General features: G+C 41.0%; 1 long non-coding RNA gene across 2 annotated transcripts in view; it reads left to right on the top strand.

The window, feature by feature from the left end:
• Positions 1-16,184, top strand: part of LOC144617173 (uncharacterized) — a 32,690-nt gene extending 16,506 nt beyond the window's left edge. The window contains exon 3 of one of the 2 annotated variants that reach the window (XR_013557342.2): positions 13,586-16,184. This is a non-coding gene — a long non-coding RNA (uncharacterized LOC144617173). Of the gene's footprint in view, positions 1-2,259; positions 2,721-13,585 lie in introns of those variants that run through there. The other variant, XR_013557341.2, reaches the window with a different exon arrangement.
• The last annotated feature ends 645 nt before the right edge of the window (positions 16,185-16,829 follow it).

The raw sequence follows: 16,829 nt of genomic DNA, 5'->3' as shown, positions 1-16,829 counted from the left end.
TCCTCTGACAAGCTAAGGCCCAGAAGACCCTGAGAGCCTAAAGCAGGATCACTTCATGTGGCACCACTGTACTAGAGCTCACTCAGCCCCACCTGGAAGCCTCTGCTGACTTTTACTGGTTGTACTGTCAGTGGAGGCAGCTATGCAATGCTGTGGGTGTGGTGTTATGTGGGAAACAATAGGCCTGCTGAGGAGGATTGTCTCTGATACCATTTATTTAGGTTGGGAGAATATCTCTGGCTGCCTCCCTGGACAGCATTATAGGGGAAGTGCACAGGCTTTGAGATTTGGATCCAGCCCCATCATTTCCTAGCTGCGTGAATTTGGCAAATTGCTTCATCTCTCAGAAAACCAAGTCTATTATTTGTGAAACAGGAATAATCATACCTTGCAGGATTTTTGTGAAAATTGGAGATAATATATAGGAAGTACTCAGTACACCCTAAGTGCTACACGTGATGATACTTAAATGCTTTAGCAGCATCTTTTAATGACCCTTATCTTGGAGGTTTTATGTACAGATTAAAAGAAGAAATATGTGTGTAAAGTACATGATACATAATAGATCCTTAACAATCAGTAAACTCTTATGTAAATTTCAAAGAGTACAGTTATTTAATGGGCGCCTTTAAGTATAACTCTCAATTTGGAGTTAAGAGGCTTATTTTAGTCTTGGCTCTAGTGCTAACACACTGTGTGTTCTTGAGCAAAACACTCTGGGCCTCAGTTTCCTCACTCAAAAGTTAGATATTTAGATAAATAAGGAACCAAAATGTCCCTTTTTATACTAAAAAGGATACTTTCTTATGCCTTGTAAGGAAGGAGCATTAAGATACTGGGGAGCATTCCAGAAGCTCAACTAACACTAACAAGTTAGGGTCATTAACTTTGCAAAATGAATGAATTCATTGCAAATGAAAGTGGAAGCAAATGGTTTATCCACAGCCAAGTTCATTCATTGAGATATATTTGCTGTGCACCTGAGTCCTAGAGAAAATTGCACTGGGTGCTTCTGAGCTCCTTCAAAAGAGATGTTTGATGGAGTCTTACATGTTTTCTTACATCAAAACAGTGAGCATACTTCAAATTTAGAAGCAGGCTTTTCTCCTCTTGTTAAGGAAGCAGTGAACATATCACCTCAACCTTCTTTCTAGCAATATTAGCTATTAGCAATACTAGTCTGAACCCACCTGCTATTTTCATTTTTTTTATTTTTAAGAAAAACATCTTTTGGGGCGCCTGGGTGGCTCAGTCGGTTGGGCGGCCGAGTTCGGCTCAGGTCATGATCTCGCGGTCCGTGGGTTCGAGCCCCACGTCGGGCTCTGTGCTGACAGCTCAGAGCCTGTAGCCTGTTTCAGATTCTGTGTCTCCCTCTCTCTGACCCTCCCCCATTCATGCTCTGTCTCTCTCTGTCTCAAAAATAAATAAACGTTAAAAAAAAATTAAAAAAAAAAAGAAAAACATCTTTTGACAGTCTGAGATCAAGTTTACCTTGAAAGAACCTTTCCTCTTAATTAGAAATCTATTAAAGACATGCTCTTCAAAGCATTTCTTTGAATGAAATGCCATGGGGGGCAGGGTGGCAGTGAATGAGGAAGATTCTCTGCTTTAGGGATTCTTGAAACAGATGTTATTACTGGGTTACTCAGATGCCTTAGCCAGCAGACACATTCTTCATTCTTCATTTATTTGTTTTGGTATGCTCAGTGCCAGGAACATAGTAGTCACTGTTTGTTGAACAAATGAAGGAATGAAAGAAATATCTTTTCATGTTCTCCAAAGAGAATAGCATAAACTATCTTGAATGTGGTAATGATAGATTCTATTTTTAATAGAAATTAACTGAGAAGGGCACCTGGGCTTTTGGAAATTGGATTTGGGAATAGTTAGGGAAGGAGAGAGACTGGTTTGGCAGTCTTCCTTCAGATGGAGGATGAGATACAATAGTGTGGAGAACAGGTTTAACAACCTGTTGCTGCGGGATTTCACATTCAGTCTCCAACCCAAAGAAGGCCTGGTGGCCTTCCCCATCAATGGTTTTGTGTTAAGCATGCATGTATTGTGGGAGCTGGGAAGGAATGGCTGAGCCCAACTAAGCTAGTGGGAAGAAGGAGAAGTTGCAAAAGGAAACCCTCTGAGACTGAAGATGCTCTTATATGTGAGATGGAACACATGAATGAGACTTCAGCTCATTCGGGACTTGGCCCTTCTCTCTGTGCTGGTGGCTTTCCATACTGAGGATGTCCCTTTCCCTTACAGAGGACCAAGAGCTTCACTTTATCCCTAGCAGTGTGTATTGCTCATGGTAGCATCGGAGAACCAGACAATGTCCGGGTGGTATGAAGTAGAAAGAAGAGTATTAGACTAGAAGTCATGGCTTAACTGGTAAGCTATGTGGCTTTGGGCAAACTGTTTAACCTTTTTGGGTCTGTGTGCCAATATCTGTAAGGTAAGGTCAGGAGATTGGACCAGGTGATCTTTTTTTTTTAATTAAAATACTTTTTTTAATGATTTCACTTATATGTGGAATCTAAAAAAACAAAACAAATGAACAAGAAAACAATAAAACAGAAATACACTCATAAATACAGAGAACAAACTGGTGGTTGCCAGTGGGAAAGGAAGTGAGGGAATAGGTAAAATAAGTGAAGGGGATTAAGAGGTACAAACTTTCAGCTATAAAACAAAAAAAGTCACAGGGATAAAAAGTACAGCATAGGGAATGGAATTCAATAATATTGTAATAATTTTATATGTTGACACACAATAACTACACATACAGTAATGAGCATTTTATAATGTATATAATTAATAAATCACTATGTTGTACACTTGAAACTAATATATTGTATGCTAACTATACTTTCATAAAGAATCTATTCTCTTTATAACAAGACATAATTGGAAACATTGGTTATATTGCCAAGGCTTTGATTTGAATTTCATGTTTGAAAATATGCATACAATTTAATATGGCCAGATAATTTTTAGGAACTAAGATTGGCTTTAAAAGAACCCTGGAAAACCTGGCCTACTACCTTGCATACAGGGTTCCCAGTAGCCTTGCCAGATGAGTAAGAAAGATCACTTCCTGAAAGGCTGAGGAACCTCAGGATATCTTCGGGACCTCAGGAAAATAGAAATTCACTGAAATCTATAGGTATTCCAAGTAAAGTCTGATGGTGAGTTCTTGGCATTAATTCTTAGCCTCAAAGTTTCTTAAAAGATAAATCTATGATTTCTTATAAAAGTTGCAGCAAAGTAGATTTTAAAAGATCCTGTATGGTCAATCACTATTCTTTTCTTTTTTTTAATATAATTATTTTCAAGTTAGCTAACATACAGTGTATACAGTGAGTTCTTGGTTTTTGGGGTAGATTCCCATGATTCTTTGCTTACATACAGCACCTAGTGCTCATCCCAACAAGTGTCCTCCTCAATGCCCATCACCCATTTTCCCCTCTCCCCTGTTCCCCCATCAACCCCTAGTTTGTTCTCTGTATTTATGAGTCTTTTATCGTTTGCCTCCCTCTCTGTTTGAAACTATTTTTACTCCTTCCCTTCCCCCATGGTCTTCTGTTTAAGTTTCTCAAATTTCACATATGAGTGAAAATATATGATATCTGTCTTTCTCTGTCTGACTTATTTCACTCAGCATAATACCCTCCAGTTCCATCCACATTGTTGCAAATGGCAAAATTTCATTTTTTCTCATTGCCATGTAGTATTCCATTGTATATATAAACCACATCTTCTTTATCCATTCATCAGTTGATGGACATTTGGGCTCTTCCCATAATTTGGCCATTGTTTAAAGTGCTGCTATAAACATTGGGGTACATGTACCCCTATGAATCAGCACTCCTGTATCCTTTGGATAAGTTCCTAGTAGTGCTATTGCTGGGTTGTAGGATAATTCTACTTTTTAATTTTTTGAGGAACCTCTATATTATTTTCCAGAGAGGCTGCACCAGTTTGCATTCCCACCGCTAGTGTAAGAGAGTTTCCATTTCTCCACATCCTTACCAGCAGCTGTTGTTTCTTGAGTTGTTAATTCTAGCCACTCTGGTGTGAGGTGGTATCTCAATGTGGTTTTGATTTGTATTTCCTTGATGATGAGTGATGTTGAGTATCTTTTCATGTGTCTATTGCTCATCTGGATGTTTTCTTTGGAAAAGTGTCTTCTGCCCATTTCTTCACTGGATTATTTGTTTTTCAGGTGTTGAGTTTTGTTCAGTTCTTTATAGACTTTGAATATGAACCCTTTATCCAATAGGTCATTTGCAAATATCTTCTCCCATTCTATTGGTTGCCTTTTAGTTTTGTTGATTGTTTCCTTTGCAGTACATAAACTTTTTATCTTGATGAGGTCCCAATAGTTCATTTTTACTTTTATTTCCCTTGCCTTCAGAGGTGTCGAGTAAGAAGTTGCTATGGCTAGGTCAAAGAGGTTGTTGCCTGTTTTCTCCTCTAGTATTTTGATGGTTTCCTGTCTCACATTTAGGTCTTTCATTCATTTTGAGTGTATTTTTGTGTGGTATAAGAAATTAGTCCAATTTCATTCCTCTGCTTGCTGCTGTCTACCGCTTCCAGCACCACATACTAAAGAGACTGTCTTTTTCCATTGGATACTCTTTCCTGCTTTGTCAAAAATTAGTTGGCCATATATTTGTGGGTCCAATTCTGTATTCTCCATTCTATTCCATTGGTCTATGTGTCTGTTTTTGTGCCAGTATCATACTGTCTTGATGATTACAGCTTTATAGTAGAGGCTAAATGCTGGGATTGTGATGCCTCCCACTTTGGTTTTCTTTTCCAACATTACTTTGGCTATTTGGGGTCTTTTGTGGTTCCATACAAATTTTAGGATTGTTTGAGCTCTGAGAAGAATGCCAGTGCAATTTTGAGTATGGATATTATTCTGTTTCATTGAATCACTTAGTTCTCTAATTCTCCCCTCGTGGTCTACTATTTTTTATCTCTCTCTTTCTCACCTTCATCATTTTCCATAATTTTATCTTCTATTTCACTTATTCTCCCCTCTGCTTCCTTCATTCTTGCTGCCACTGCATGTAGTTTATTTTGCACCTTATTTACAACATTTCTTAATTCATTGTGACTATTTCTTAGTTCCTTTATCTCTGCAGCAATAGATTCTCTGCTGTCTTCTATGCTTTTTTCAAGCCCAGCTATTAATCTTATGACTATTACTCTAAACTCTTGATTAGATATATTGTTTATATCTGTTTTGAGCAATTCTCTAGCTGTAAATTCTTCCTAGAATTTTTTTGAGAAGAATTCTTCTGTTTTGTTATTTTGGTTAGTTTTCTGTCCTTTGTATGTTTTAATATCTTGTTATGTGTCCTGCACCTGCGAGTACTACTATATTAAAAAGGGGTCATATGCTGTCCAGGGCCTGGCCATTCAGGAGGTATTTTTGGAGTGTGTTGCATGCTCTCTGTTGTTTTGTCTCTTGTTGCTTTATCTCCCCACTTGTAGTGGTAGTTTGAACCTTCCACCAGGTGTGCTTTGATTTGTTCATTGAAGTAACCCTGGAAAAATTTTTAAATAGGGCGTGTGGTAGAAGAAGCCATATCCCACACAAAGAGAGAAATGACAGGGGCAGGGAAAAAAAAAGAAGAAAACAATATTGACAAGGCAGGGAATCAAAGAAATTATAAATCCAGAGAGAGAGAGAGAGAGAGAGAGAGAGAGAGGAAAATAAAGAAGAAGGAGATACAGCAGAGGTTTAAAAAGAATAGATTAAAAATATTTGCTTAAACAAGCCAACAACCAGAATAGAGAAGGGAAGAAACAAGAGGAAGAAAAGAATGGAAAAAATTATACACACACACACACACACACACACACACACACACATACACACACACACAGGGTAAGAATTTTTCAAGAGTCAAATAAGAAAAATCAAATCAAAACTGCTGGACCAATATCTGATGGTGCCTTGGAACTGGTGGCTGCATTGGTCTGGAGGAGGGGCTGTCTGGTTTGGTCAGTGCCACTCTTGCTCTGGTAGATATGCAGTTACCAGGCATGGAGGGGTATGATTTGGTGAAAGTGGGTCCCACCTCCACTGTGGGCCCACTGTTCATTCCCTGAAGCCCCACCTTGTTGGGGATGGGGAGAAAAATGGCAACACCCCAGTCTCTCCTCCCCAGATTGGTGTCCCAGACCACTCTGTTTAGGTTTTTTTTTTTTGTTTTTTTTTTTAAATAAGTCCTAGTTAGTTAACATATAGTGTAATAATGGTTTCAGGAGTAGAATTTAGTGATTCATCACTTACATATAACACCCAGTGCTCATTCCAACAAGTGTCCTCCTTAATGCCCCTTGCCCATCCAGCCCATCCAGCCCATCCCCCCAACACCCTGCCAGCAACCTTCAGTTTGTTCTCTGTATTTAAGAGTCTCTTATGGTTTGTCTCCCTCTCCGTTTTTATGTTATTTTGCTTCCCTTCCCTTATGTTCATCTGTTTTGTATCTTAAATTTCACATATGAGTGAAATCATATGATATTTGTCTTTCTTTGACTAAGTTATTTCACTTAGCATAATACATTCTAGTTCCATCCACGTTGTTGCAAATGGCAAGATTTCATTCTTTTTCATCACCTAGTAGTATTCCACTGTGTGTGTGTGTGTGTGTGTGTGTGTGTGTGTGTACACACACACCACATGTTCTTTATCCATTCATTCATCAGTCATTGGACATTTGGGCTCTTTGCATAATTTGATTATTGTTGATAGTGCCACTATAAACACTGGGGTGCATGTGTCCCTTTGAATCAGCAGTTTTGTATCCTTTGGATAAATACCCAGTAGTGAAATTGCTGGGTCATAGGGTAGTTGTATTTTTAACTTTTGAGGAACCTCCATACTGTTTTCCAGAGTGGCTGGACCAGTTTGAATTACCACCAGCAGCACAAAAGGTCTGCATCCTTGCCAACATCTGTTGTTGCCTCAGTTGTTAATTTTAGCCATTCTGACAAGTGTGAGGTGGTTTTGATTTGTATTTCCCTGATGATGAGTGATATAGAGCCTTTTTCCATGTGTCTGTTGGCCATCTGGATGTCTTTGGAAAAATGTCTATTCATGTCTTCTGCCCATTTCTTCACTGGATTACTTGTTTTTCAGGTGTTGAATTGATACATTCTTTATAGAGTTTGGATAGTATCCTTTTATCTGATATGTCTTTTGCAAATATCTTCTCCTTTTCCATTGACTGCCTTTTAATTTTCCTGATTATTTCCTTCCCTGTGCAAAGCTTTTTATCTTGATGAGGCCCCAATAGTTCATTTTTGTTTTTGTTTCCTTTGCCTCTAGAGACATGTCAAGTAAGAAGTTGCTGTGGCTGAAGTCAAAGAGGTTGTTGCCTGTTTTCTCCTCTAGGATTTTGCTGGCCTCCTTTCTTATATTTAGATCTTTCATCCATTTTGAGTTTATTTTTGTGTGTAGTATAAGAAAATGGTCCAGGTTCATTCTTCTGCATGTTGCTGTCCAGTTTTCCCAACACCATTTGCTGAAGAGACTGTCTTTTTTCCATTGGATATTCTTTCCTGCTTCGTCAAAGATTAGTTGGCCATACATTGGTGGGTCCATTTCTGAATTCTCCATTCTGTTCCATTGATCTGTGTGTGTTTTTGTGCCACTACCATGCTGTCTTGATGATTATAGCTTTGAATACAGCTTGAAGTCCAGAATTGTGATGCCTCCAGCTTTGGTTTTCTTTGTCAGGATTGCTTTGGCTATTCAGAGAATTTTTGGTTCCATGAAAATTTTAGGATTGTTTGTTCTAGCTCTGTGAAGAATGCTGGTGTTATTTTGATAGGGATTTCATGGAATATGTAGATTGCTTTGGGTAGTACTAACGTTTTAACAGTATTTGTACTTCTATTCCATGAGCGTGGAATGTTTTTCCTTTTTTGGGTGTCTTATTCAATTTCTTTCATAAGCTTTCTATAGTTTTCAGTGTATGGATTTTTCACCTCTTTGGTTAAGTTTATTCCTAGGTATTTTATGGTTTTTGGTGCAAATGTAAATGGGATCAATCCCTTGCTTTCTCTTTCTGCTGCTTCATTATTAGTGTATAGAAATGCAACTGATTTCTGAACATTGACTTTATATCCTATGATATTGCTGAATTCGTGTATCAGTTCTACTTTTTTTTTTGGGGGGGGGGTGGAGTCTTTTGCATTTTCCACATAGAGTATTATGTTGTCTTCAAAGAGTGAATATTTGACTTCCTCCTTGCCGATTTGGATACCTTTTATTTCTTTGTGTTGTCTGATTGCTGAGGCTAGGACTTCCAACACTATGTTGAATAACAGTGGTGAGAGTGGACATCCTTGTGGTGTTCCTGATTTTAGGGTGAAAGCTCTCAGTTTTTTCCCACTGAGGATAACATTAGCTGTGGGTCCTTCATATATGGACTTTATGGACTAGGTGGTCTTTTATACTTAGCAGCATGTGCTGTGTTAGGTGCCAGGTACGAGGCCAGCAGTGGAATCCAGAGTTGAGTCACACACAGGCCTGATTCTTAGTCTTGGTGATAAGGGCTATAAGAGAAGTTAATAAAAATTGCCATCAGGTTAAGAGAAGGAAATGACTAATTCTGTTTGCTAAGGCTTGAGAGCTGATACTGAGGAGAAATGTATTAGTTCTGTCATCATTCACTTAATCCAGAAATCTTGGCTAGGTTCCTACTGTATATACAAGGAGTGGAGAAGTGGCCATGAAAGTAAGCAGCTAGGATCTTTACCCTCATTCAGTTGAATCCAAGCTAGAGTGGTGGGGGAGGTTGGGAAGGAGGACTATTCCCATCAAACATCTAGTGAACACATTGCCTTGTCCAACATTCCTACAGTGTAGGTTGTATCTCCATTGCACAGTGAGAAAACTGAGACCTGCAGGAATGAAACTATTTGCTGAGATCACATAATAGAAATCCTAAGGCCTTAAACTTCCCTCTGCCTGTCTTCAGAGCTCCAGAATTTAACTCTGATGCCATTCAGGCAGCAAGGAGGCTTCACAGCCCATTGAGTGCATGCTGGTTTTGCCTGTCCAGAAGTCCTTCTCTGGGTGACAGATTATGTATTTTCCTTTGGAGATCTAACCCTTCCCACTCAAAGTACATTTCTCATACCACCCCACCCCCACCCCTTAACTCCCAGGCTTCAGAAGTGAGGCCCTCCCTCAGGCTTGGCCTGTCAGAGCATGCATCTTTTTGGACACCGTGATGGGCCCAGTGACAGACGCATGACCAAGCTCTACAGGTTGGAGTCAATGCCTGGGCTTTTGCTGAGAATATTGAAAAAGAGTCTTGCTCTTTGTCCTAGGATTTTTAAACTGTGGACTGTTAGCCCAGACCAGCTAGTGGTCTTCTTTCCTCCTGCAAGGGGAGAGGCTGCCTGCCTGAGAATGAAGCTGACAGAGAGGAAAGTAGGCTCAGAGCAACAATTCCCAGACAACAAAATTTGAGCCCTTGGATCTAATTTTGCCTAAAATGGGAAAATTAGAAATTTTACAAATTAGAAATGGGCAACTTAAAAACCATACTTCTCAATTCCATGAGCTAATAGGTTCCTTCCATCCACTTAAGATAGGCTGGGTTACTATCACTTACAATCAAGAATCCTGGAGAATACAACCTCCAAGAGTGTGTGCAGAAGTTGTATTTCTCTGTCTCCCTAGTATGTTCTTCACCACACCTGCAAAAAGTCTCCATCAACCTCACCTTAACTTTGTTCTGGGAGGTTAACAGGATGTGGTCTTTGCAGAAGTCTTTTGCACTCTGCTCTTTCTCAAAACTCTGTCCCCAGGGCTGTCACTATTGATGCTAGTCTCCATAAACCAAGGGGTGGATTGGGCAGCCTCCCTGTTGAGCATTCACCAGCATCTCTCTGTCTGCTCCAGAGCCTCTGCCACCCAGCTCTGGTTCCTTTCCTCACCATGCCGGTACTCCAGACACAGCTCCCTCTAACTTTGGGATGTCACATTGAGAGTTTGTGTGTTGTGAGACTGGTAGAAACATGGGTAGAGGTTTGAGAATGACCAGAGGGGACAGCTTCTTCCCTGGTCCTAGTTTCTAGTAATGTCTTATTTGGGCTTTGAATCCCAGAACCCACCCCTGGATAGCGTGCCTGATGCAGCTCTTGTCCTTACAAGCCTGAGGGCCAAAGCAGGAATGCTTCTGGCATTGCCCAGGAAAGCTTGGTCAGGGGTCTCAGCTGTTAAAGAGAAATTATTCTGGCACTAGTTAAGATGATAATATTCAAGATTACTGCAACAAGGGTCAACTCTACTGCAATAGGGGAGACAGATTTAGCTCGACTCTGAATACGAGGACAAGTCAGGATTTATAAGCAACAAGCTGAATAAAAGGGTCAGTAGCTGGGAAATTAGCAAGAGGAGACATCAAAGGTAGGAGGATTCTTGCTAAAAATAAGCCAAGGACAGGTGGGTGATCAGGAACCTGGTCATATATTAAGGTTGATCAGATATCAAGGATGGGGAATGGTTTCACATGATTCTTTGCTAAGACTGGGTTTGTCTTGGGCCCAAGGATGAGGCCTAGTCAAAGGGAGGGACCAGAAGAGCCTAACTAAAGCTTGGTTAAGGAGAGAGTCTTAGTCACAGCTGTGACCTTAGATGGTTTGGAATTTTCCTTCTGGGCATCCAAGCGCTCTCCCTCTTCCAGCAGGGTCTGGGGTTGAAGACTACAGCAAGTGCTTCAGCGGGGTACACTCAGAATCATGTGTTGGAGGCTCTTGTGTCTATGGCTCTCTGTAAGAGTCACCTGTATCAGTATTTAAGCAGATACTTTTAACAACCTCTGGATAGTGTTGGATATCTGAGTTGCACAACCCTGTGATTCTCAATACCCAACAAATGCTTCTGGAGACCTCAAGCTTTCAGCTGTAACTTGAGGCCATAAATGAATTCACACACTGGGCCTCTGAGGCACCCTCTCTATCACCTGCCTCTTTCTCTTTTGATCCCTGCTTCCATTGAAGCATCTGGTATGGTACTTCAGCCATGGATGAAGGGCTCTCTCCCTGCTGTTACAGGAGCATGTCCTGAGGCCAGTCTCACCTTTTGGTAAGAAAGAGCTTCACAAAGCATCATTGATAACCAATCCAATTTCTGTCTGAGGATATGGGACTTAGTTCCTGAGGTGCTTCATAGTAACATTTGGGTTGGACCAAGACCTCCAAATAAAGTCACTCTAGAAGCCTGCAATCCCTTTCTAGGGAGGGAGCCATCCTTGTCAGGGTGTTGTAGAGAATCCAGCTTGCAGATCAACCTCCATGACATGTGGGAGGCAGGTTTGATGGAATCCCACATTTAGGGAGAGTGGGTGAGTCCTGGGTAAAAGGAATCCAGCATGGGAAGCCATATATTTTTTAGTAGTGCCTAGGAAATAGTAAGAGAGTAGAATTCCAAGGATAGCCTGATGCACCCCCTGAAACCAGATATGGGGACAAAGCTATATGTGGCCTTAGAGTCCCATTGTGCTGAATTCCAGAATCCCACAATATTTAGGTTTCTCTATATTCTCCTTAAGTGAGTTAGAGAGGATACAATCATTAGAATGAGCTTTCCTTCCCAGAAGACCCTGTTGAACTCTACTGAGACTAGTGACAGATCTACACTCTTGACTAGAGATCAAGGCCATTGTGGGTGGAAGCTTCTCTGTAGAGAGGGACAGAGCTGTGGTGTGGTGTCTCCTCAGTGCTCACTCACATGTAAGGACAGACCTTGGGGATTTACAGGAATGTGTGGAGTGAGGGAGAAAAACCTTGCAAGAATTGAAATTCTTGAGTGTTCAAGGGGGTCCTTACAGCAAGAGAGACCTGGATGTTAATGTTGTGCTCACATCTGGCTTACTCTGGGAAGGCTATAGCGATCTCAGGCACATTGAAGGTGGGGAGGGGGTCATGAGGCATCTTTTAATTCTCAGCAGAGTGTGAATTTGCACCAAGTCTAAGATTCCAACCTTTCTCTCCCTGTCCTTCTCTGTTGCCTGATTCTCAATGCCCTATCACCACAAGGATGGTGCAGGAATTATAAGAGGACTCGCTAAGCTTTGTATCTCTTGGGAGAGGGGGCCCATGCCGGCAGGATAGGGAAGTGTCACCAGGATTCTTAAGAGGGATAGGTCTTGCATGTGAGGTGTGCCTGAGGGGGTGTGACACGCAAAATTCTGGGGGAGGTGCTTAGAGCTACAGGAGACAATTGAGTTCTGCAAGTGCTTGGGAGCAGAACATTAATGGACCAGAGAGGAACAGGACCTTGCAGTGAATGTCAGGGTGCTCTAATTTATCTTCCTCACTGGTCTCTCAGGAAACCCTCATTATTAACTTCTCCACCAAGGCCTACAAGACCTCTATTAAAATGCAAATGAGATTTGCTAAGGACATCCCAATGAGCCCTTACTAACAATTAATACCTTAGCTGACCCTCCTTCCTTAGCAGGGAATTAGTCCTAGAAGAGGACCTAAGGCAACTAAATTTTGATGGGAGGGGGTGAGAAAAGGATCTCAATGTGGGTGAAGCTGGGAATGTGGCCCACCAGAAAAGCAAGCAGCAGCATGACAGCATGGAGGGAATGACTTTCTAGGGAACACAGAAGAGAGATGAACAGAAGAGGCCTCAGACCAATGACATCAGCTCTCCATTTCACTTGGGGGAGAAATTATTCATCGTACTTAGCACCAGCCTTTCCTGATGCATGGCCAACACCTCAGAAGTCAGATTTCCTTAATGACACATTTTCAAGAGTATCAGGAGTCCAAATTACACATGCCCCCTGCCCCCATCCCCCCAACAGTGGTTCTCTTGGTCCTTTTAGGTGGACAGTCTTTGTTCCCTAGCTGCCCCAGCCAGCCGCCACTAACTGCATGACTTTTAGCTTTAAACAAAAGGTTTTCTAGAGGCCCCTCAAACAGAGACAATCTCTGGGCAGCAGGCAAAGGATAGTAGACATGCTTTACTTTATAAACAATTAATATGAGAAATCTTGGTCTTTTAGCCTGGAATTATTTTCAGATTCAAATCAGACTTATAAATTTAGACTTCCCTTTGAGTTTTCTGAGCCTCTTGAATGTTCCATGTCACCTAGTGGTGAGCTGTGGAACCGCAGGGTGTGTTTTTCAAAGCACTTGCTTAGTCATTGGTCCGATTTGGGGACTCCCTTTGCTAGTAGGTGGTTTATGGAAGAAAAGAAAGGTATGTTCCAGTCATTCAAAGTTGAAATTTTTTTCCTTGTCTCAGGACATCTAAATGGATCCTCCAACTCATTCTTAATTCTAGAAAGGCAGATCAAATGTTTAATGCTTAAAACTGGCATATTAATTTTATATCAAATTTAAAATAGAGTTATGATCTGTATAACATTTTATGGAACATTGGGGCCCTTTGGATAATCAATATATTCGGTTCATTTATGACAATTTTATAAGGATAGAACCATAATTTTGCTCTTTTAATTTTGTAGACATTTATAGTTATTTCATTGTATATTACTGGTCATTTGTGTAATTTACTTGATGTCGATTTCCTGGCCAGAGTTTTTCCCCTCCCTCGTCCTCTCCTCCATATCAGACTTTCCTGCATCTGGCTGAATTATGCTTCCCAGTGTTACAGAGAAATCAGGGACTTCCTGGATAAATCAGCCCAAATTGGAATCTCTTGAGATATGTGAGTATTGTTAAAAAAACAAAATCCAACTGAATAAATTTTGAAGATCTCATTGGCTTTATCTGATGATTCATGAGTTGGGTAGCATCCAGTCTAGCATACAGAAAGGAGCTCTGAGGTGCTGTACAAAATAAAAGACTTTTATAGGCAGAAGGGAGCAAGAACAAGGAAATTATGCTGGGTGAAAAAGCTAACTGGTTATTGCAAGGTCACTTCACTTTAGGGGATGGCAGAGGCCGATGGGGCAGATTACCTAACAAGTACTGCTCAGGCAATTCCTGATTGGCTGGTTTAAGATTCCATTTCTGGGACAGCCAACACTGTAATTAAGTTCAGTCTCAGCTTGGTGATGTGGGGCTTAGCATGAATGACTCCATTTGGGGCCTGTTGTCTTGTTTTTAACAGGATAAACACATTTTGAGAAATGGAAACCAAGAAGCTAATGTTTTTGAGACATTAATATCACAGAGCATGAATAAATTCTTGAAATGCATGTCAGCCCTCACTCAGCCTTTGGACTCGCTCCTGGGTGCGTAGAGTCTCAGTCAGGGAGAAGGCTGCCTCTGGTTAGGAAGCACATGCCTCTGCATCTGCCCACCTTGCTGTCCCTCTGCTTCTCTTGTTTTGTTTGGCTTGGCTTCCTCTATTCTTTTACAAAACAGCTGGTGAGTTTGTGATCACAAGAAGGAACAAATGAGCAGGCTTGGCTGAGACCTTAAAATTAAAATGAACTCACTACCGAATGAGGGCATTTTCTGTGTGGACACCTCTGAGCTTTGGTTCCATTTTTTTCTCATCATACCTCGGTGGAGATCCATTTCCTTAAGATGGGGCAGTCAGAATCTTTGGTTCATCCCTGAATCAGGATGGGCCTTGAAGTTCCCTGAAGACATGGATGCCATCACTTAATGCCTTAATTCTCGGAATTGATGGAAACTGGTGACAAACCTGAAATGGTGGAAGCCCTCTGGAGACTAAACTTGAAATTAATATTTTGCAGTACAAAAAAAAGCCAAAATAGGTTCTTCTTTTCCTTAGAGATTAGTTTGATGTGAGATATTTATGATTCCAGAAACCACATGCTAGGCTGTAATTGAGCATAATTATTGCCCTGCATGCTGCCAAGCGCTGGTCTTGAGGCATCCTACAGATTCCCATTAATTTCTTGATTGGGCTCTAAAAAACAGAGCTGCCACTGACAGGGCCAGAAAGAGCTGTGTCTGATCTGTATGGTCTTTAAATGAAGGAGTCACCGGCTGTCCATTTGGCCAGTGCTGTTCCTCCTGGCCGTGGGGCCTGTATCTGTGATTGCAGGCTTCATTGCCAACACACTTTCTTGGAGTTCTGTGGTGGTATCTTCTTGTCCTTAGAAGAGCTCCACACAAGTAAATGGAAGTGGACAATGGGAAAATTCATATTAATGACTCACACACACATCCCCCAAACTCCCAGAATATAAGATAAATCCTTTGCAATTATCTGGTTATTTCATGTGAGAGTTTTGGAACAAGCCTAAATTATTTGGATAATTACCTTTTCCTTTTTGTTCAACATGTTTACAGCCCACATTCCAGAAATGCCACCCAGCAGGTTCTTACACAGCCTGGATTCTGCTTCTCCCGCTGGCTCATTTGGGAAACTGTCTGGGAGTATAACTCTTTACTCCTAAATATCAGCCTCCAAAGGTTAGGTGTATGTCCCCAAGATAACTGACAGTGTTAAAAAAAAAATCTCTCCTAAATATTTGTGTCTGGTGTCCTGCCTTCATAAATACAATCCATGGAGCAGAAGTTAATTTTTGCTGATTACATTTGTCCAAATTTCTGGGGTGATTGTTGTGATCATTAAAACTCACAGTTCAGGCTGTCATTGTGAATATGGAGGAAAACAAAAGAGTGTATACTGTACCCAGGACTTTTCTTGAAGAGGCATGTTTTAAACAACCAAGCCTAGATATTGGATTTTGTTTTCTATTAGATTTATATCTTCCTTGAATAGAAGGAAGAGATACCATGCCAAATCTCTGGTTAACTGGGGGTCCCTATCGTGTACATTCCAGTGCATTTAAATATTACTGAATTTTAGGTGAAAAAGAAAAGTCAAATGGCTGTGTGGCTCTAATGTCCTTGTCTATTGTAGGGAATTTATTCCTGTCACTTGAGCAGAAAGTTTCACTTCTCACCACCTCTGGTTGGAGTTGCAGGGGGATTTCCTTTATGCCCACCTGCAGATGGAGTGTCTGCTATGCTCTAGATCCAATAGGCTACTAAGTCATTATTTCTATGGAAAAACACACTTGAAGTTCCAGCTCTGAATTCGAGATACCGGGAGCCCAACTCTGACTCGGCTTCTCAGTCAGGATGGTAAGAAAAGCTTTCAGTATATTCTGCATCATCCATGCCTGCCCCTGCCCTTCATCATGCCTATCACAGGGCTGTACACATGATGGCTTATGTCATGACAGAGACTGTGGGTCTCTCTATTCACAGCTGAGTCCATACCCTCTGTGATTAAGCTATGTGTGCTGGAAATATTTTCATTTCGCATGGTATTGGCATTTGAAATTATTCATGGTGACTGTTATCATCTAGCAGCTTAAAATATTAGGAAATCCAACCATTCAAAATTCTTTTTTATGGATTCTGGGCTCCTTGTCTTCTGTGGGGAATTCCACTTCAAACTAAGATAATTAAAGGAGTAGGAGGACTCAAAATAACTTGTTTCTATATGTATAGTTTTCTATTGCTGTGTGACATTACTGCTAACATAGCAGATATAAAGAACATAGATTTATTACTGGATTTCTCTGGATCACAAGTCCAGGCCTGGCTAGCTGAGTCCTCTGCTCAGTCTCACAGGGCTGCAATTCAGATATCATCTGGGGCTGGGGTCTCATCTGACGCTCAGCATCATCTTCCAGGCTCCCTTGGCAGAATTCACTTCTTTGCAGCAGTGGAATGCATGGTGGCTTGCTTCTTCAAGGCCAGACAGAGAATCTCTGAGGCATCATGTCTTTGACCTCTACATTGTCTTCCAGAGGCTCACCTGATTAGGGCAGGCCCACTCAGGGTAATTTCCCTTTTGATTACCTCAAAGTCACTGGTTAATGTTC

Source organism: Panthera onca, chromosome C1, assembly GCF_046562875.1.
Source record: "Panthera onca isolate mPanOnc1 chromosome C1, mPanOnc1 haplotype 2, whole genome shotgun sequence".
Lineage (NCBI taxonomy): Eukaryota > Metazoa > Chordata > Mammalia > Carnivora > Felidae > Panthera > Panthera onca.
The sequence above is the reverse complement of the archived record's forward strand: the minus strand, read 5'-3'. Positions and strand labels throughout refer to the sequence as shown.